Source organism: Lepus europaeus, chromosome 20, assembly GCF_033115175.1.
Source record: "Lepus europaeus isolate LE1 chromosome 20, mLepTim1.pri, whole genome shotgun sequence".
Taxonomy (NCBI): domain Eukaryota; kingdom Metazoa; phylum Chordata; class Mammalia; order Lagomorpha; family Leporidae; genus Lepus; species Lepus europaeus.
Genome location: NC_084846.1, coordinates 47,832,604 through 47,848,006, shown reverse-complemented (window position 1 = coordinate 47,848,006; position 15,403 = coordinate 47,832,604).

The following is a 15,403-nucleotide window of genomic DNA, read 5'->3' as shown; positions in this document are numbered from 1 at the left end:
GTGGATTCTGGATATTAATGTTTATCAGTTGTATAGTTTTCAAATATTTTATCCCATTCTGTCAGTTGTGTCTTCACTTTGCTGAGTGTTTCTTCTGTAGTGCAGAAACTTCTCAGCTTGATGTAATCTCATTTGTCAATTTTGGCTTTGATTGCCTGTGCTTCTGGTGTCTTTTCCAAGAAGTTTTTGCCTAAGCCCAATGTCTTGCAAAGGTTCTCCAATGTTTTCTAGTATTTAGTAATTTGCTGGTATCATGTCATAGATTTAAGTCCTTGATCAATTTTGAGTGGATTCTTGTGTAAGCTGTATGATAGAGGTCTTGCTTCATACTTCTGCATGCAGAGATCCAGTTTTCACAGCATTATTTGTTGAAGAGACTGTACTTATTCCAGGGAATAAGCTGGTTGGGGATGCTGTGTTGATTTCTGAAATTTCTATTTTGTTCCATGGGTCTACATGTCTATTTTTTTTGCCAGTACCAGACTGTCTTGATTATAACTGCCCTGTAGTATGTCTGGAAACAGGTATTATGTTGCCTCTGGCTTTGTTTTTGTTGTATAAGATTGCTTTAATGGGCCAGTGCTGAAGTGTAGGACACTAAGCCTCCACTTGCAGCACTGGCATCCCATATGCGCACTGGTTCATGTCCCAGCTGCTCCTCTTCCAATCCAGCTCTCTGCTTATGGACTGGGAAAGGAGTAGAATATGGCCCAAGTATTTAGGCCTCTGCACCAATGTGGCAGACCTGTAAGAAGGTCCTGGCTTTAGATTGGCCTAGCTCCAGCCATTGTGGCCATTTGGGCAATGAACCAGCAGATGGAAGACCTTTCTCTCCATCTCTCCCTCTGTCACTCTAACTCTCAAATAAATAAATATTTTTTTAAAAAATGAGATTGCTGGGGCTAGCGTTGTGGTGCAGTAGATTAATCCTCCGCATGCAGTGCTAGCATCCCATATGGGAGCCGGTTCTAGTCCCACCTGCTCCTCTTCCAATCCAGCTCTCTGCTGTGGCCTGGGAAAGCAGTAGTTGGCCTAAGTCCTTGGGCCCTTGCACCCACATAGGAAACAGGAAAGAAGCACCTGGCTCCTGGCTTCCCATCTGCGCAGCTTTAGCTGTTGTGGCCACTGGGGAGTAAACCAACATATGGAAGACCTTTCTCTCTGTCACTCCCTCTCACTGTCTGTAACTCTACCTCTCAAAGAAATAAATAAAAAAATCGCTTAGGGCCGGTGCCCTGGCTCACTTGGTTAATCCTTCTGCCTGCGGCGCTGGCATTCCATATGGGTGCCGGGTTCTAGTCCCGGTTGGCTCGCTTCCAGTCAAACTCTCTGCTGTGGCCCTGGAGGGCAGTGGAGGATGGCCCAAGTGCTTGGGCCCTGCATCCACATGGGAGAACAGGAGGAGGCGCCTGGCTCCTGGCTTTGGATCGGCGCAGCGCGCTGGCCGTAGCAGCCATTTGGGGGGTGAACCAATGGAAGGAAGACCTTTCTCTGTCTCTCTCTCTCACGGTTTAACTCTATCTGTCAGATAAAAAAAAAAAAAAGAAAAAAAGAAAAAAAAATTTAAAAATGAAATTCCTTTACCTATTCAGGGTCTCTTGTGCTCCCATATGAATCTTAGCATTGTGTTTTCTAGATCTGAGGAGAATGTTGTTGGTATTTTTATTTGGGATCATATTGAATCTGTGAATCACTTTCAGTAGTATGGACATTTTGATAATATTAATTCTTGCATTCCATTAACATGGAAGATTTTCCAATTTTTGTTTCTATTTCAATTTATTTCTTTAATGTTATTTTCATTATAAAGATCATTGGCATCCTTAGTTACATTTATTCCAAAGTATTTAACTGTTTTGGTAGCTATTGCGAATGGGATTGATCTTAGATGTTCTTTCTCAGCCATGACATTCTCTGTGTATGCAAAGGCCATTGATTTTGTATTCTGCCACTTTTCCAAACTCTTTTATGAGTTTCAATAGTCTCTTAGTGGAGTTGTTTTGTTTCCCCATACATAGACACATGCCATCTGCAAATAGGGATAGTTTGACTACTCCTTTCCAACTTATATCCCTTTGATGTGTTTTTCTTGCCTAATGGCTCTAGCTAAAACCTCCAGGAATATATTGGATAACAATGGTGAGAGCGGACATTCTTGTCTGCTTCCAGATCATAGTGGGAATGATTCTAAATTTTCCCTGTTGAGTAAGATGTTTCTATACCCAATTTACTTGAAGTTTTCATCATGAAAGAGTGCTGTATTTTATCAGAAGCTTTCTCTGCATCTATTGATGCCTATGGTTTTTGTTCTTCAATTTATTAATATGATTTATCGCATTGACTGATTTTCTAATGCTGAGCCATCTTTGCATACCAGGGATAAATCCCACTTGGTCTAGGTGAATGATCTTTCTGATGTGCTGTTGGATTCGATTGGCTAGGATTTTGTTGAGGATTTTTGCATCTATGTTCATCAGGGATATTTGTCTATAGTTCTCTTCCTCTGTTGTATCTTTTCTGCTTTGGGAATCAAGATAATTGGTCTATAGTTCATTTTCTCCATTGTATCTTTTTTTCTGGTTTAGGAATTAAGGTGATGCTAGAAGGAGTTTGGTAGAATTCCCTCCCTTTCAACTGTGTTAAAAGCTTCAGAATTGGAATTAATTCTTCTTTATATATCTGGTAGAATTCAGCAGGGAAGCCTTCCAGTCCTGGGGCTATTTTTTTTTTTTTTTGATTGAGAGCGTCTTAATTACTTATTGAGTCTCTGTCTTGGTTATTGGTCTGTTTAGGTTTTCTATGTCTTCCTGACTCAATTTTGGAATACTGTATGTATCCAGGAATCTATACATTTCTTCTAGATATTTCATTTTGTTGGCATACAGCTCTTTGCAATAATTCTTGATGATTCCTTTTATTTCTTGGTATCTGCTGTTACATTTGTGTTTTCATCTCTGATTCTATTAATCTAGGTCTTCTTTTTTTTTTTTTTTTGGTTAGTTGAGACAATGGTGTAACAATTTTATTTATTTTTTTTTAAAAAACAAGCTTTCATTTCACTGATCTTTTGTATATTTGGTTTCAATTTTGTTTATTCTCTAATTTTAATTATTTCTTCCAACTAATTTTTGTTTGGTTCATTGCTGTTTTTCTAGGCCTTTGAGGTACGTTGATAGCTCATTTATTTGGTGCCTTTCCAAATTCTTAATGTAAGCACCAGTTGCTATAAACTTCCCTGTTAACATTACTTTTGCTGTATGCCATAAGTTTTAATATGTTGTATTGTTGTCTTCATTCATTTCCAGAATTTTTTTTGATTTCTTTTATGACCTACTGCTCATTCAGGAGCATTTTGTTCAGTCTCCATGTGTTTGCATATATTCTCAAGATGCTTAAGTTATTAATTTGCAGGTTCATTCCATTGCAGTCAGAAAAGAAGCATGGTATGATTTGGATATTTTCAAATTTGCTGAGGCTTGCCTTGTGGCCTTCAGATATGCTCTGTCCTATAGAAAACTACATGCACTGATGAGAAGAATGTTTACTCTGCACTATAGGATGAAAAGTTCTGTAGATATCAGTTAGATCCATTTGGTCCATAATGTAGATTAGCTTTGTTCTTTATTAATGATTTTCTGTCTAGTTGATCTGTCCATTGATGATAGTGGGGTGTTCAAGTCCCCATTAATACTGTATTGGAGTCTTTGTCTCCCTTTAGATCCATTAGCATTTGTTTTAATATCCACGTACCCTGGCATTTGGTGCATATACATACATTTATTACAGTCACTTCTTCCTGTGGAATTGATTTCTTCATCACAACATAGGGCCCTTCTGTAACAGTTTTTGTGTTAAAGTCTATTTTGTCTGATATTAGGATGGCTACTCCTGCTCATTTCTGCTTTCCATTATAATGAAATATATTTTTCCATCCTTTGACTTCCAGTCCACATGTATCTTGGTTGGTGATATATATTTCTTATATGCAGCAAATAGATAGGTCTTGTTTTTTAATCCATTCATCCAACCTGTATCTTTAATTGGAGCATTAAGGCCATTTAGATTCAAGGTTAGCATTGAAATGTAATGACTTAGCCCTGCTTTTTCCATAAATATCCCTATTGTTTACTTTGGATTTATTTGTACTTTTACTGGGAGATTTTCTGCCTTCATATTCTTCCATAATGATGGCTATCTTTCTGTGTTACAGCTTTTAGCACAACCGTAAGTATTTTTCTAATGATGGATGAGTGGTGACAAACTCTTTCAAATTCTGTTTGTTATGGAAGGTCTTGATTTCCCCCTCATTGATAAATCAGAGTATTGCAGGGTACTAAATTGTGGGTTGACAGCTTTTTCTTCTTTGTTTTTAAAAAATATTTATTTATTTGAAAGACAGAGTTATAGGGAAAGACACAGAAGGATAGAATGGTTCACCTCCCAAGTAGTTGCAATGGCCAGGGCTGGGCCAAGCCAAGGCCAGGAGCCAAGAGCTTCTTCTAGTTCTCCCACATGGCTGGCAGGGGCCCTAACATGTGGGCCATATTCTATTGCTTTTCCCAGGCCATTAGAATGGAGCTGGATCAGAAGTGAAACAGCTGGGACTTGAATCTGTGCCCATATGCATGTCAGCACTGCAGATGTCAGCCTTACCTGCTATGCCACATGCTGGCCCCAAGTGCTTATTTTTTAAAAGATAATTAATTGGATCAAGAGATATAAATTCTTATAGTAATTATGGTTTAAAAAATAGCAGATTTTTAAATGTAATAAACAGTGTCTCTTCAAGAAATGAAAAAAAAAGACCCTTAGCATTTAGAAATGTTGTTGCTTAGTGGTTTTGATTAGAATTGGTAATGGCTCATGTACTCTTTCTTAGAGCTACTGGAGACCCTGCTAATGGGAACTGGTGTTTCATTCTTCTTTTTTTTTTTTACCTGTAGGAAAGCAGTACAAACACAAAGGACACTGATTCCACAAATCTTCTACTCCCTGGAAAAGTCCTGTTAAAAACTTGCAGCTAAATATTTATTATCCCCTGCTATAGGGGACTACTGGGCACTTTTAATGTCTCACAGAAAATTCTGAATATCAAAATGATGTTTTTGAGGGATTTGCTGATGCGGTCAACATACATAGCAAGTAATATACATAAATGCATATATATGGCTTTGTTCTTTTTTTGGAAAGATTTATTTATTTATTCAAAAAGCAGAAAGAAAGAGAATGGGAGAGAGAGAAACAGAGAGCAATTGCCCATCCACTGGTTCCCTCCCCAGACGGCTGCAAAGGCAGTGCAGGTGGTGGTTCAACCTTATACACAAAACGCCTACCCCTTTATTATGATTTTTAATGGTTGGATAAACTTCCTGGGAATTTTACCAAGATAGTTTCCAGAAAGCAAACTCAAAGAATCATTTTAAAAGAATTTCATTAACCATGATAACTTTTAAAGATTTGAGGGAATAATCTACATTTGCAAAAAATAGCCATTTTGTTTCCCAATATAGCCCTTCCAAGTCATGGGTCCAGAACTGCTCACCGCCCAGGAAGTTCTATTTCTCAGATCACATTTTATTCTTCTCTCACAAGTGCATTCTTATGCCTCTAAGCTAATGAAATTTTTTTCTGTTTGTATTATTAAATGATTTTTAAAAATTTCTCCTTTTCTTTTCTGGGCCACAAACATCTAAGTGCATTTACCTTAGTATTATCTATGTAATTTTTTTACTTTATTTGTACAAAGAGAAGAGCATTATATATAAAAGGAGTGTGGGGTTTGCACCTTAGACTATTGTTTTGCTTTGGTCCTCTGTGGGTAAAGAAGAAGTATATCCTGTTTTGGATTTTACCGTTTCAATAGGACTGCATTTGTGTGCTGGACGGACAGAGCTGGTGGAAATAAATGCACAGCCCTATCCATCCATCCCTTTCTGCTGGGTCCATTTTCTGTGGGCCCTTCTTGCTGATAAGGAAACAGCATTTACCAATGACATGGTAAATAGTGAAATTTTAACACTGCCAAGGGACTGTGTGAGTGCTTAATGAGCCATTTCACTTCCTTAATGTCTTACTCTTTGCTCTGTGTTGTTAGGTCAGTGGGCAAATTGGAACGATAAAGTTTGTGGCTGCCACACACATCTCTGGAAATAGAGTCAGGGTTTTTGTCTCTGTGTTCTTATTTTGGAAACCATTTCTCTATAGAGTTTTCAGGAAAAAGTGCTCTCTCCCACCACAATGGTGAACATTGTCTTATGTTAATTGGCTAGTTGACCCATGACTAGGACTTTAGGCATTGAAATATTTTCATTTTGCATCTTTACCATGTAATAAAATTGCCATTATACCTTATAACTCTGCTGTGAATAGGTTTTGCTGTATAAATGTCAACATGGTGACAGTAATAGAAAATCAAATCCATCTCTGTCTTTAGTCTATAAAAATAATAATTTAATCAGACAATAATGAATGGTAAAGATCTCAGAATTTGAAACCTGATGAAGTTGCAACAAAAATAAACATCAAATCACCTCATCTAACCTCATTCCAACCATAATACTTGTATTTTTTCATACATCATCACACACACATACACACACACACACCCAGGCAGTATTGCGTCATACCCTCTTGTCCCTTAACTATCTCATGACTCTTATGAAGTGTAGGATACTTCAGGCTGAAAAACTATGGTATGGTAAGAGGAATGTATTTAAGAGTCAACTTCCTGTTTTCAGTGTTGTTTAGGCTAAGTAGTGTCATTGCAACCTAAAATATTCCAATTTTTCTCAACTAATGTTTCCTCAATTACAAAATAAAGGTAACACTAAAAAGCACTTCAAAAATTATTTAAATTTTAAAGGAGCTAAAGTGTACACATTGTCTATTAAAACAGTTTGAGCACAAAAAGTGCTACAATGATAACAATAGCATCAAAATTATTATTTAGGTAATAAAGAATTTATACCAAATTGAGTTATTATGGGATATCCCCTCTTTTAAGCTATCCCTCATCTCTCTACATAATTCTTTTCCTCAGAAATTGAAGGGAAAGCTAGTTGGTTGGAAGAGTGATCGGATGATTTGAGGAATCCTCTCAGAAATAATTCTTATGTGTCAAACTCTTCACAAAATACATGTACTTAGTATCTTCTATTAATATCTTGATTAACAAATTAGCTCAGATTAATTCAAATTTCTCTATAATCTCATTGAGCTCAGTAATTTTATAACTGGCCTCCAGAAGCCAGTTTTTGACAAGGTTGACTGTAATATTGTCATATTCTGACCAGGAGAACGCAACTGGACAATGGCTTAATTTTCCTTTATTTTATTCATTATAAAGATATGGATGGGCAGGAATTAGATGTATCAGTTAAAATGTCACTTAAAATTCTTGAAACTTCAGACTGGCACAGCTCCAGCCATTGCGGCCATCTGGGGTGTGAACCAGCAAATGGAAGACCTCTCTCTCTGCCTCTGCCTCTCTGTAACTCTACCTTTCAAGTAAATAAATCTTTAATAAATAAATAAATAAATAGCATATGACCCTCCATGATTTACACAATCTTTGAAGTTCTCAATTTCACACAACTCTGGAGTCCAACTGTAGCATATAACACAATTCATTCTTTCTATTCTTGATAAACATTGGGTGGCTTCCAGTATGCAGTTATTCTTTAAAAAAAATTCAATGACATTTGAGGAATAGAAATATGCAGAAAGATTAGAAGCAGATTAAAGAGGAAAAATATCACTTCAATAATGTGCATGGGCTTGCATATTTTATTGGATAGAATTGATAAACAGATAAAGTTTCACCATTACTGTACCCTGTGACTGACAGGGTGTGAGAGTTCTTAGTGCTATAAACACTTTAATACTTGATGTTGCTGGACATTTTAATTTTTTTCAGTTTTATGAATATAAAATATATTTCTCAGTTTTAATTTTTATGTTAATAATTGTGTGAGATGGAGCATATTTAAGTCATTTGGATGTCATTTGAAGTTTGCTGCATAATTGTGTTGCTCATATCATTTCTCTGTGTTTATACTTTCACCTGAATTTTTGCAAGTTATTTGAGGATTCTCTATATTGTTCCTCTGTAAATTTATTGATTGAAAATATTTTCTCCCAGAGTGACGTGCTTTTTTCTTATATCATTCTTTCCTCACAACAGTATTGAGAAAAATATTAACATATAACCATTATTATCAGGTGCTCACAAATATCTGTTTTCTTTTTTGTGGCTTCATCTGTTGAAAAAAATAATAAAATATTTAATTATATCAACTTATCCTAATTGGAAAAAAAAACGTTCAATGGAGAGAATTTTAAAACTATAAAGAGTGAGGCCAGCGCCACGGCTCACTAGGCTAATCCTCCGCCTGTGGCGCCGGCGCCCCGGGTTCTAGTCCGGGTCGAGGCGCCGGATTCTGTCCTGGTTGCTCCTCTTCCAGTCCAGCTCTCTGCTGTGGCCTGGGAAGGCAGTGGAGGATGGCCCAAGTGCTTGGGCCCTGCACCCACATGGGAGACCAGGAGGAAGCACCTGTTCCTGGCTTTGGATCCGCGCAGTGCGCCGGCCGTAGCAGCCATTTTGGGGGTGAACCAATGGAAGGAAGACCTTTCTTTCTGTCTCTCTCTCTCTCACTGTCTAACTCTGCCTGTCAAAAAATATAAAGAATAATAATAATGAAATACCCAATAATTAAAATCATAATTCCTGTTGAATATAGGACACGACATTGTTTTAACTTTTTTCCTATGATAAAAGCATTACATAGTCATAGATAGAAACTCATGCGATAAAAGTACATGTGCAAGAGAGAGCAATTTCTGAATGTCCTCCAGAAATGTTGTGTGATATCATATTCTCAGCAGGAGTATATGCAAGTTTTGGGTTGTAACACATTTACAAAATTGCTTGTCATCGTTTTAAAAAAATTATTAATAACTTCAATTAGATTATGAAAAGTAAAAGTTTGTTTCTTTAATTCACAGCTTGTTATTTTGAGTAAGAAACTTTTTATTCTCCTTAATTTTTATTTTAACAAATTGCTTTATCTTATAATTCATTGCCCACCTAAAATGGTCTAGATAAATTTCTATTGATTTATAAATGACCATTTTCAAGTGTGGCAGCATACATCTGTAACATATTCATGTTTTCTCTTCTTTTTTATGTTTACCAAAATTTCTTACTATTATATATGAAATTTTTAAAGAGTTCTGTAGTTTAGGATATTGATAGCTTTTATTTCTTACCTTCCATTTCATCTGTATGTAACCCTTACATGAAAGTAAGTGAATTATTTATACATATTTTCTTCTACTTAAAAATTCATTATTCACGTTTTACTTTTAATAACATAACTACATTTATGTTGTTTGTTTAGAAATTCTTCCTTCATAAATATTTTGTTTCAAAAAGAGTATGGTTCAGAACTGTTATTCTTTGAACTTACTCCATGCCCAATAGTTTTTAGGAATTACTGAATTGTATCATCCTTTATTCCTTCCTTTCTCCAAAAATGTCATACTTTTCTCATTTTTCAGTTATTTTAATAAGTCCATGAAACCTTCCCTAAGTACTTAAAAATACTCTAACAACAATTTTTGTAAAGTTAGTGTAAAATACACATTAAATCTGTTCATCCAGGAACAAGTTATCAGTATGTATTAACCCATAATTCTCTTTTAAAAATTTTAAACATTTATGTATTTTCTTCAGAATCCTACAGTTGTCAGTTTTCATTTGTGTTACTTGTGGTGGAATGAGAAGGCCATGCCAAGATGGCCACTAGCAAGCCAGCGTCAGTTACTCAGGAATGGCTTCAGAAACCACATGGCAAAGGAGCCTGCCTGGCAATAGGCTGTTCTTGGTTAGAGCGTAAACTGCCCCTTTACTGGATTGGCTGCCTCAGCTATATAAGCTGCTGTACCAATTGAAATAAACGAGTCTGCAGGTGCTTGCCTCTGGCCTGCTTTCACCTGACTCCCAGGGTCTATGTGGTGACTCCACGCCTCTTGCCCCCACCACGCTCCTCCTCTCAGAACGAATCCACAGCAATAGTAACTGCTCCTGTTAATAGAAAACTTATGAGAAGTACAAATAGAGAGATAAGCTATTCATTCCACCTTCATTATTTGTTCTAGGAATATTATTCTTCTCTCATTAATTTTAAACATAGTTCATAGTTTCTGTTATATCATTTAAACATGTAGGCATATAGCAGACTTAATATCATCCTTCTGTTTCTAAACTAGGTTACTAATCTGAAAGTACAGAAAAATATTAAATAAAAATGATGATGGCATTCTACTACCTCGCACTACCAACTGTGGAATTTTGTCTAACGTTTCACTTCAATACTAGCACACTACTGGATTGAGTGCTTTTCTTTTTGTGATGTGACATGATGAACTTTTATTGCAGTTTTCTTGCATTTTATCAAGATTTAGGGACTAAGCCTATTAAATTTTTTTCAGTTTCTAAAGAATGTTTAAATATAGCCTTAATTTCATCTTATATCAATATATAAATAGAAAGGTATGTTGACAAATTATTAAATATTTTATTTCATTCTTGATGTTGTTTCAACCTGTATAAATGATAAAACAGCATATAAAATAGATGCAGTTACTACTTTAATGAGATTCTCTTTGTAGTTATTATGTAATCACTTTTGACTAATCTCTCTTTACATTTTCAGTCAAATTCCTATTAAGTAGTTAAATTATCTTGTGATAATTTTGCTTTGTGTCTTTGCCTTGAATTTTTGTTATTGTGTTTTCATCATATTAACTAAACTGTATATCTTTATTTAGTGAAAAAAGATTCATAGCTGCTGGGCCTACATTTTTGAGTGTATAAATTATGAATGTGAAAGGACCAAGAATGTTTTATCTTTTTAATTTTTTTTACTTTTCAAAATTTATGTAAAGAAACAAATTTCATGTATCTCATGTAGACAGTTTTAAGAGCATAATGATATTTCTCACCCTCTCTCTCCCTCCCCTCCCTTCTTCTCTCCCACCTTCTTCCTCCTTTTCTTATTCTTCTTTTAATTTTCACAGTAAATATTGATATCCATATGTGTTTCATTATTAACATGCTGCTAACTATTTTGCAAACTTTTTCCTATTAATTTGTATTTAACCTTAATTATACTAATAATACTAAGTATAGATCCTGAAACAGAATTTCTATGATTAAAAGCCTAAAATTATTACTTTTTTTAAACTTTTAAAGGTATTTATATAAAGGGAATGGAGTTCATGTGTTTCCTATACAGAGATTTAAGAATACTTGGAAACACCAAAGTAGGTTTGCCTAACTGTTGGGCAGCTATCCTCATAGCAGGGACTCAGGGATTCAAGCTTCTCATTGCCTAATTGTCTTCACTATTTGGCTGCTGCATTTCCCCAGATACTAATGTGAACTGGATAAAGAGGAGAGTGTAGCCTCACCCCTCATAGGATGTAATGTGAATGTAGCCACTCTCATTCTGTTGTCAAGAAAACAGGACAATAATCAAACTCACCTATAAGGAAGCCTGGAAAATATATCCTAGCTATATACTTAGGAAGGAAAAATCGGGGCTGGCGCTGTGGCACACTAGGCTAATCCTCCGCCTGCAACGCCGGTGTCCCATACAGGCTCTGGGTTCTAGTACCGGTTGCTCTTCTTCCAGTCCAGCTCTCTGCGGTGGCCTGGGAAAGCAGTAGAAGATGGCCCAAGTGGTTGGACCCCTGCACCACATAGGAAAACAGGAGGAAGCACCTGCCCCCTGGTTTTGGATCAGCACGGCTCGGTCCATTGCGGCCATTTGGGTCATGAACCAACGGAAGGAAGACCTTTCTCTCTGTCTCTCTAACTGTCTGTAATTCTACCTGTCAAATAAATAAATAAATAAATCTAAAAAAAAAAAAAAGAAAGGAAAAATCAATTTGGTCAATAAAAAAAAATTTTGCCAGGTAATATTCTGAAATATCTCTTTTAGGCATTATGTTTAGAGATTTTACATATTCCTTCATCTTTATTTTTATCTGTAGTCAGACAAGCGTGATTTCATTATACTCACATTGGTTTTAATATCATTAGCAGCATCTCTAGCAACTGGCTTTATTTCTTATGCTTTTTTTTGGATTTTTCCTTGTTACAATACTAGCTGATTTAAAAACATGTCCTTGTTGCTTCCAAGTGTTGACTTATAAACTTTTTAAAAATAAACAATTTCCATTTAAAGACATAGGAACAAAAATTATCTTATTATTATACATCAGGAGATCTCTAAAAGGCTTCAAGTATAAGTATAGTAACAGATTTAATCTTCACAACAGCATTGTGATGGAGATAATTTTCATAACTCAATGCCAACAGAATACACATTCTTCTCACCTGCATGTGGTCCTCCATACAAATCACGTGTTAGATCTCAAATCATACCTTAATGCATTTAAAGAGCTACAAATCATAAAAAGTGGGCTACAAATCATAGAGAAGGCTTTCTGACCAAAATGGAATGAAGTTAGGAGTCTTCAAAAGAAAAAAAATGCGGAAATTGCAAATGTGTGAAAGCTAAATGATACATTTGTAAGTAAACAATGGATTAAAAAATCATTTAAAAGGATAATTGGAACAGACTCTGAGATGAGTAAAACAAAAAAGCAACACACCAAAACTCATGGGATGCAACAGCAACACAGGTGAGAGAGAATGAGTTTTGGTGTTTTGCCTTTTTGACAAAACTTTGCTAGCTTAATGAAGAATAACAAAGAAATACTCAAATTAGTAACACAAGGAATAAAAGAGGTAGAATAAAAAGTACTGTAGTAGAATACTATATACACTCAAATGCCATCAAATTAGGTAAGTTGATGAAACAGAGAACTTCTTAGGAAGATACAAACTGCTAAAACTGATTCATGAAGAAATAGAACATCTAAATAGATATATAGCAAGTAAACAGGCTACTAATAAAAAAACCATGGTATACAGCTTGTATCTGATGACTTCACTAGCAAATTGGCTAGTTCTAAAGAAAAAACATTACCATCTATAAGCTCTTCCAAAAAGTAAAACAAGAGGAAACACTTGCTTTTATGAGAGTATATCACCAGACAAGGATATCACTAAAAACCAAGCACACTCCAGATCAAAATCCCTTACAATTATAAATGCAGAAATCCTCAACAAAGTTAGCAAACAAAATCCAGCCACATAGAAGGAGGATTACACAAAATTATCAAGTGACATTTGTCTCAGAAATGCAATGTTGTTTCAACATTAAGAAATAATCTGTATTAGTAAAGGATAAAGACCACATAGTTACTGCAATAGATATGGAAAAAGCATTAGACAAAATCCAATGTTCTTTTGTGATTAAAAAAATCATCAACAAACTAGAAATAGAAGGACATTTTCTCCTTCTGAAGAAAGTTATCTATGAAAAACCCACAGCTAATATCATCTTAATGATGAAAAATGGAAAGCTGCTCTCGCAAGATCAGGGATAAGACAAGGATATCCATGCTGACATTTATATGGTATATTCATCTCTGTGGGGAGTTCTAACCAAGGGAATTAGCCAGGTAAATGCACAAAGGCTGAAGTCGCCTAACCCAGGACAAAAAACCCTAAGGGAAAGATACCCTCCCCAAGGTTCAGGTTTGTATCTCAAAGACAGAAATGTGTGCCACCTACTGAATGGCAATGAAGTTCACTGGGGTGAGCAGCCCAGGGCTGATTCCAAATCGGTGGACAAAGTGTAAAGGCCAGTGTGGAGTGAGCATAGTCTAAGGCCTATAGGCAGCAGCGTGCAGGGGATGCGATGACGGTGGGTAAAGCTGATGAGAACACAAAAAGGGATCAAGCTGTTGAGTGGCCACTCTGGCAGGAAGACCTAGTGTGTGCATTGACTGCTGTTGGAGAGCTGCCACACATGATAGATGGCTGCACGTAGGCACTTTGGAGTCAGGCAGCTGAACCTGAAGACTGGGTGTGCAGAGAGTGTTGGGAGTCTGCAGGCTAGACGTAGGATTTGAGGTTTAGACTGCGTGCTATGCAGATTAGGAAGGCTGCAGCAAGGTGGGGTTGGGCTGTGAGTTTGCTCAGGGATTGGTTCCCTTCGGTGCCTGGGGTAGTGTCCCACTGCATGTCCTCAACCTGTGCTGTTCTGCCTCATAGCAGCAGAAGAGGAAAATTCTAGTTTTAAAACAGTAAGCACACTGGATACTCACCCTTCCCCTTGCAATGTCCCTCTCATGCCCTCTGCTGACAAAGCTAAGGGGAAGTGCAGAGAACAATCCACAGCTGCAGCACAGGCACAAAGGGGCGAATCTGGAGACGAGAAGCAGCTAACCTGCCTCAACATTGAGGATAAAAAAAAAAAAAAAAACAAACAAACTTACTCTTTACGACATCACAATTCATAAGGTTTTATTAATTATGAACATATACTACTGGAGGCTTTTCAAAAGGATACTTTTCCTGAATACTAGAAAAATACAAACTTTATCTTATTGAATCTCAGAGATATATCAGAGATATTAATGTGAAAGAGAAAGAATGAAGCTAACACATGATAATAGAGAATATTTCCTTTATTTCCACTATGTAGAAATGGGTTGTTTATTGAAGAGTAAAAGTATAGCTATCATCAAGGAAAAGAGTCTTATATTGGACTAATTTAAAATTATTATATTCTAGTCATCGAAAGATGTTGAAAAGAATGGCAACACAACAGACAAAGAATTTCAAATACAGATCTCTATTTGTAAGATAATTTTTTTTTTGACAGGCAGAGTGGATAGTGAGAGAGAGAGACAGAGAGAAAGGTCTTCCTTTTTGCCATTGGTTCACCCTCCAATGGCCGCTGCGGCCGGCGCATCACACTGATCCGAAGCCAGGAGCCAGGTGCTTCTCCTGGTCTCCCATGCAAGTGCAGGGCCCAAGCACTTGGGCCATCCTCCACTGCACTCCCAGGCCATAGCAGAGAGCTGGCCTGGAAGCAGGGCAACCGGGATAGAATCCGGCGCCCCAACCGGGACTAGAACCTGGTGTGCTGGCGCTGCAAGGCAGTGGATTAGCCTTTTAAGCCATGGCGCCGGCCTGTAAGATAAATTTTAAAATGTACTTTTTCGGCCGGCGCCGTGGCTCAACAGGCTAATCCTCCGCCTTGCGGCGCCGGCACACCGGGTTCTAGTCCCGGTCGGGGCACCGATCCTGTCCCGGTTGCCCCTCTTCCAGGCCAGCTCTCTGCTGTGGCCAGGGAGTGCAGTGCAGGATGGCCCAAGTGCTTGGGCCCTGCACCCCATGGGAGACCAGGAGAAGCACCTGGCTCCTGCCATCGGAACAGCGCGGTGCGCCGGCCGCAGTGCGCTACCGCGGCGGCCATTA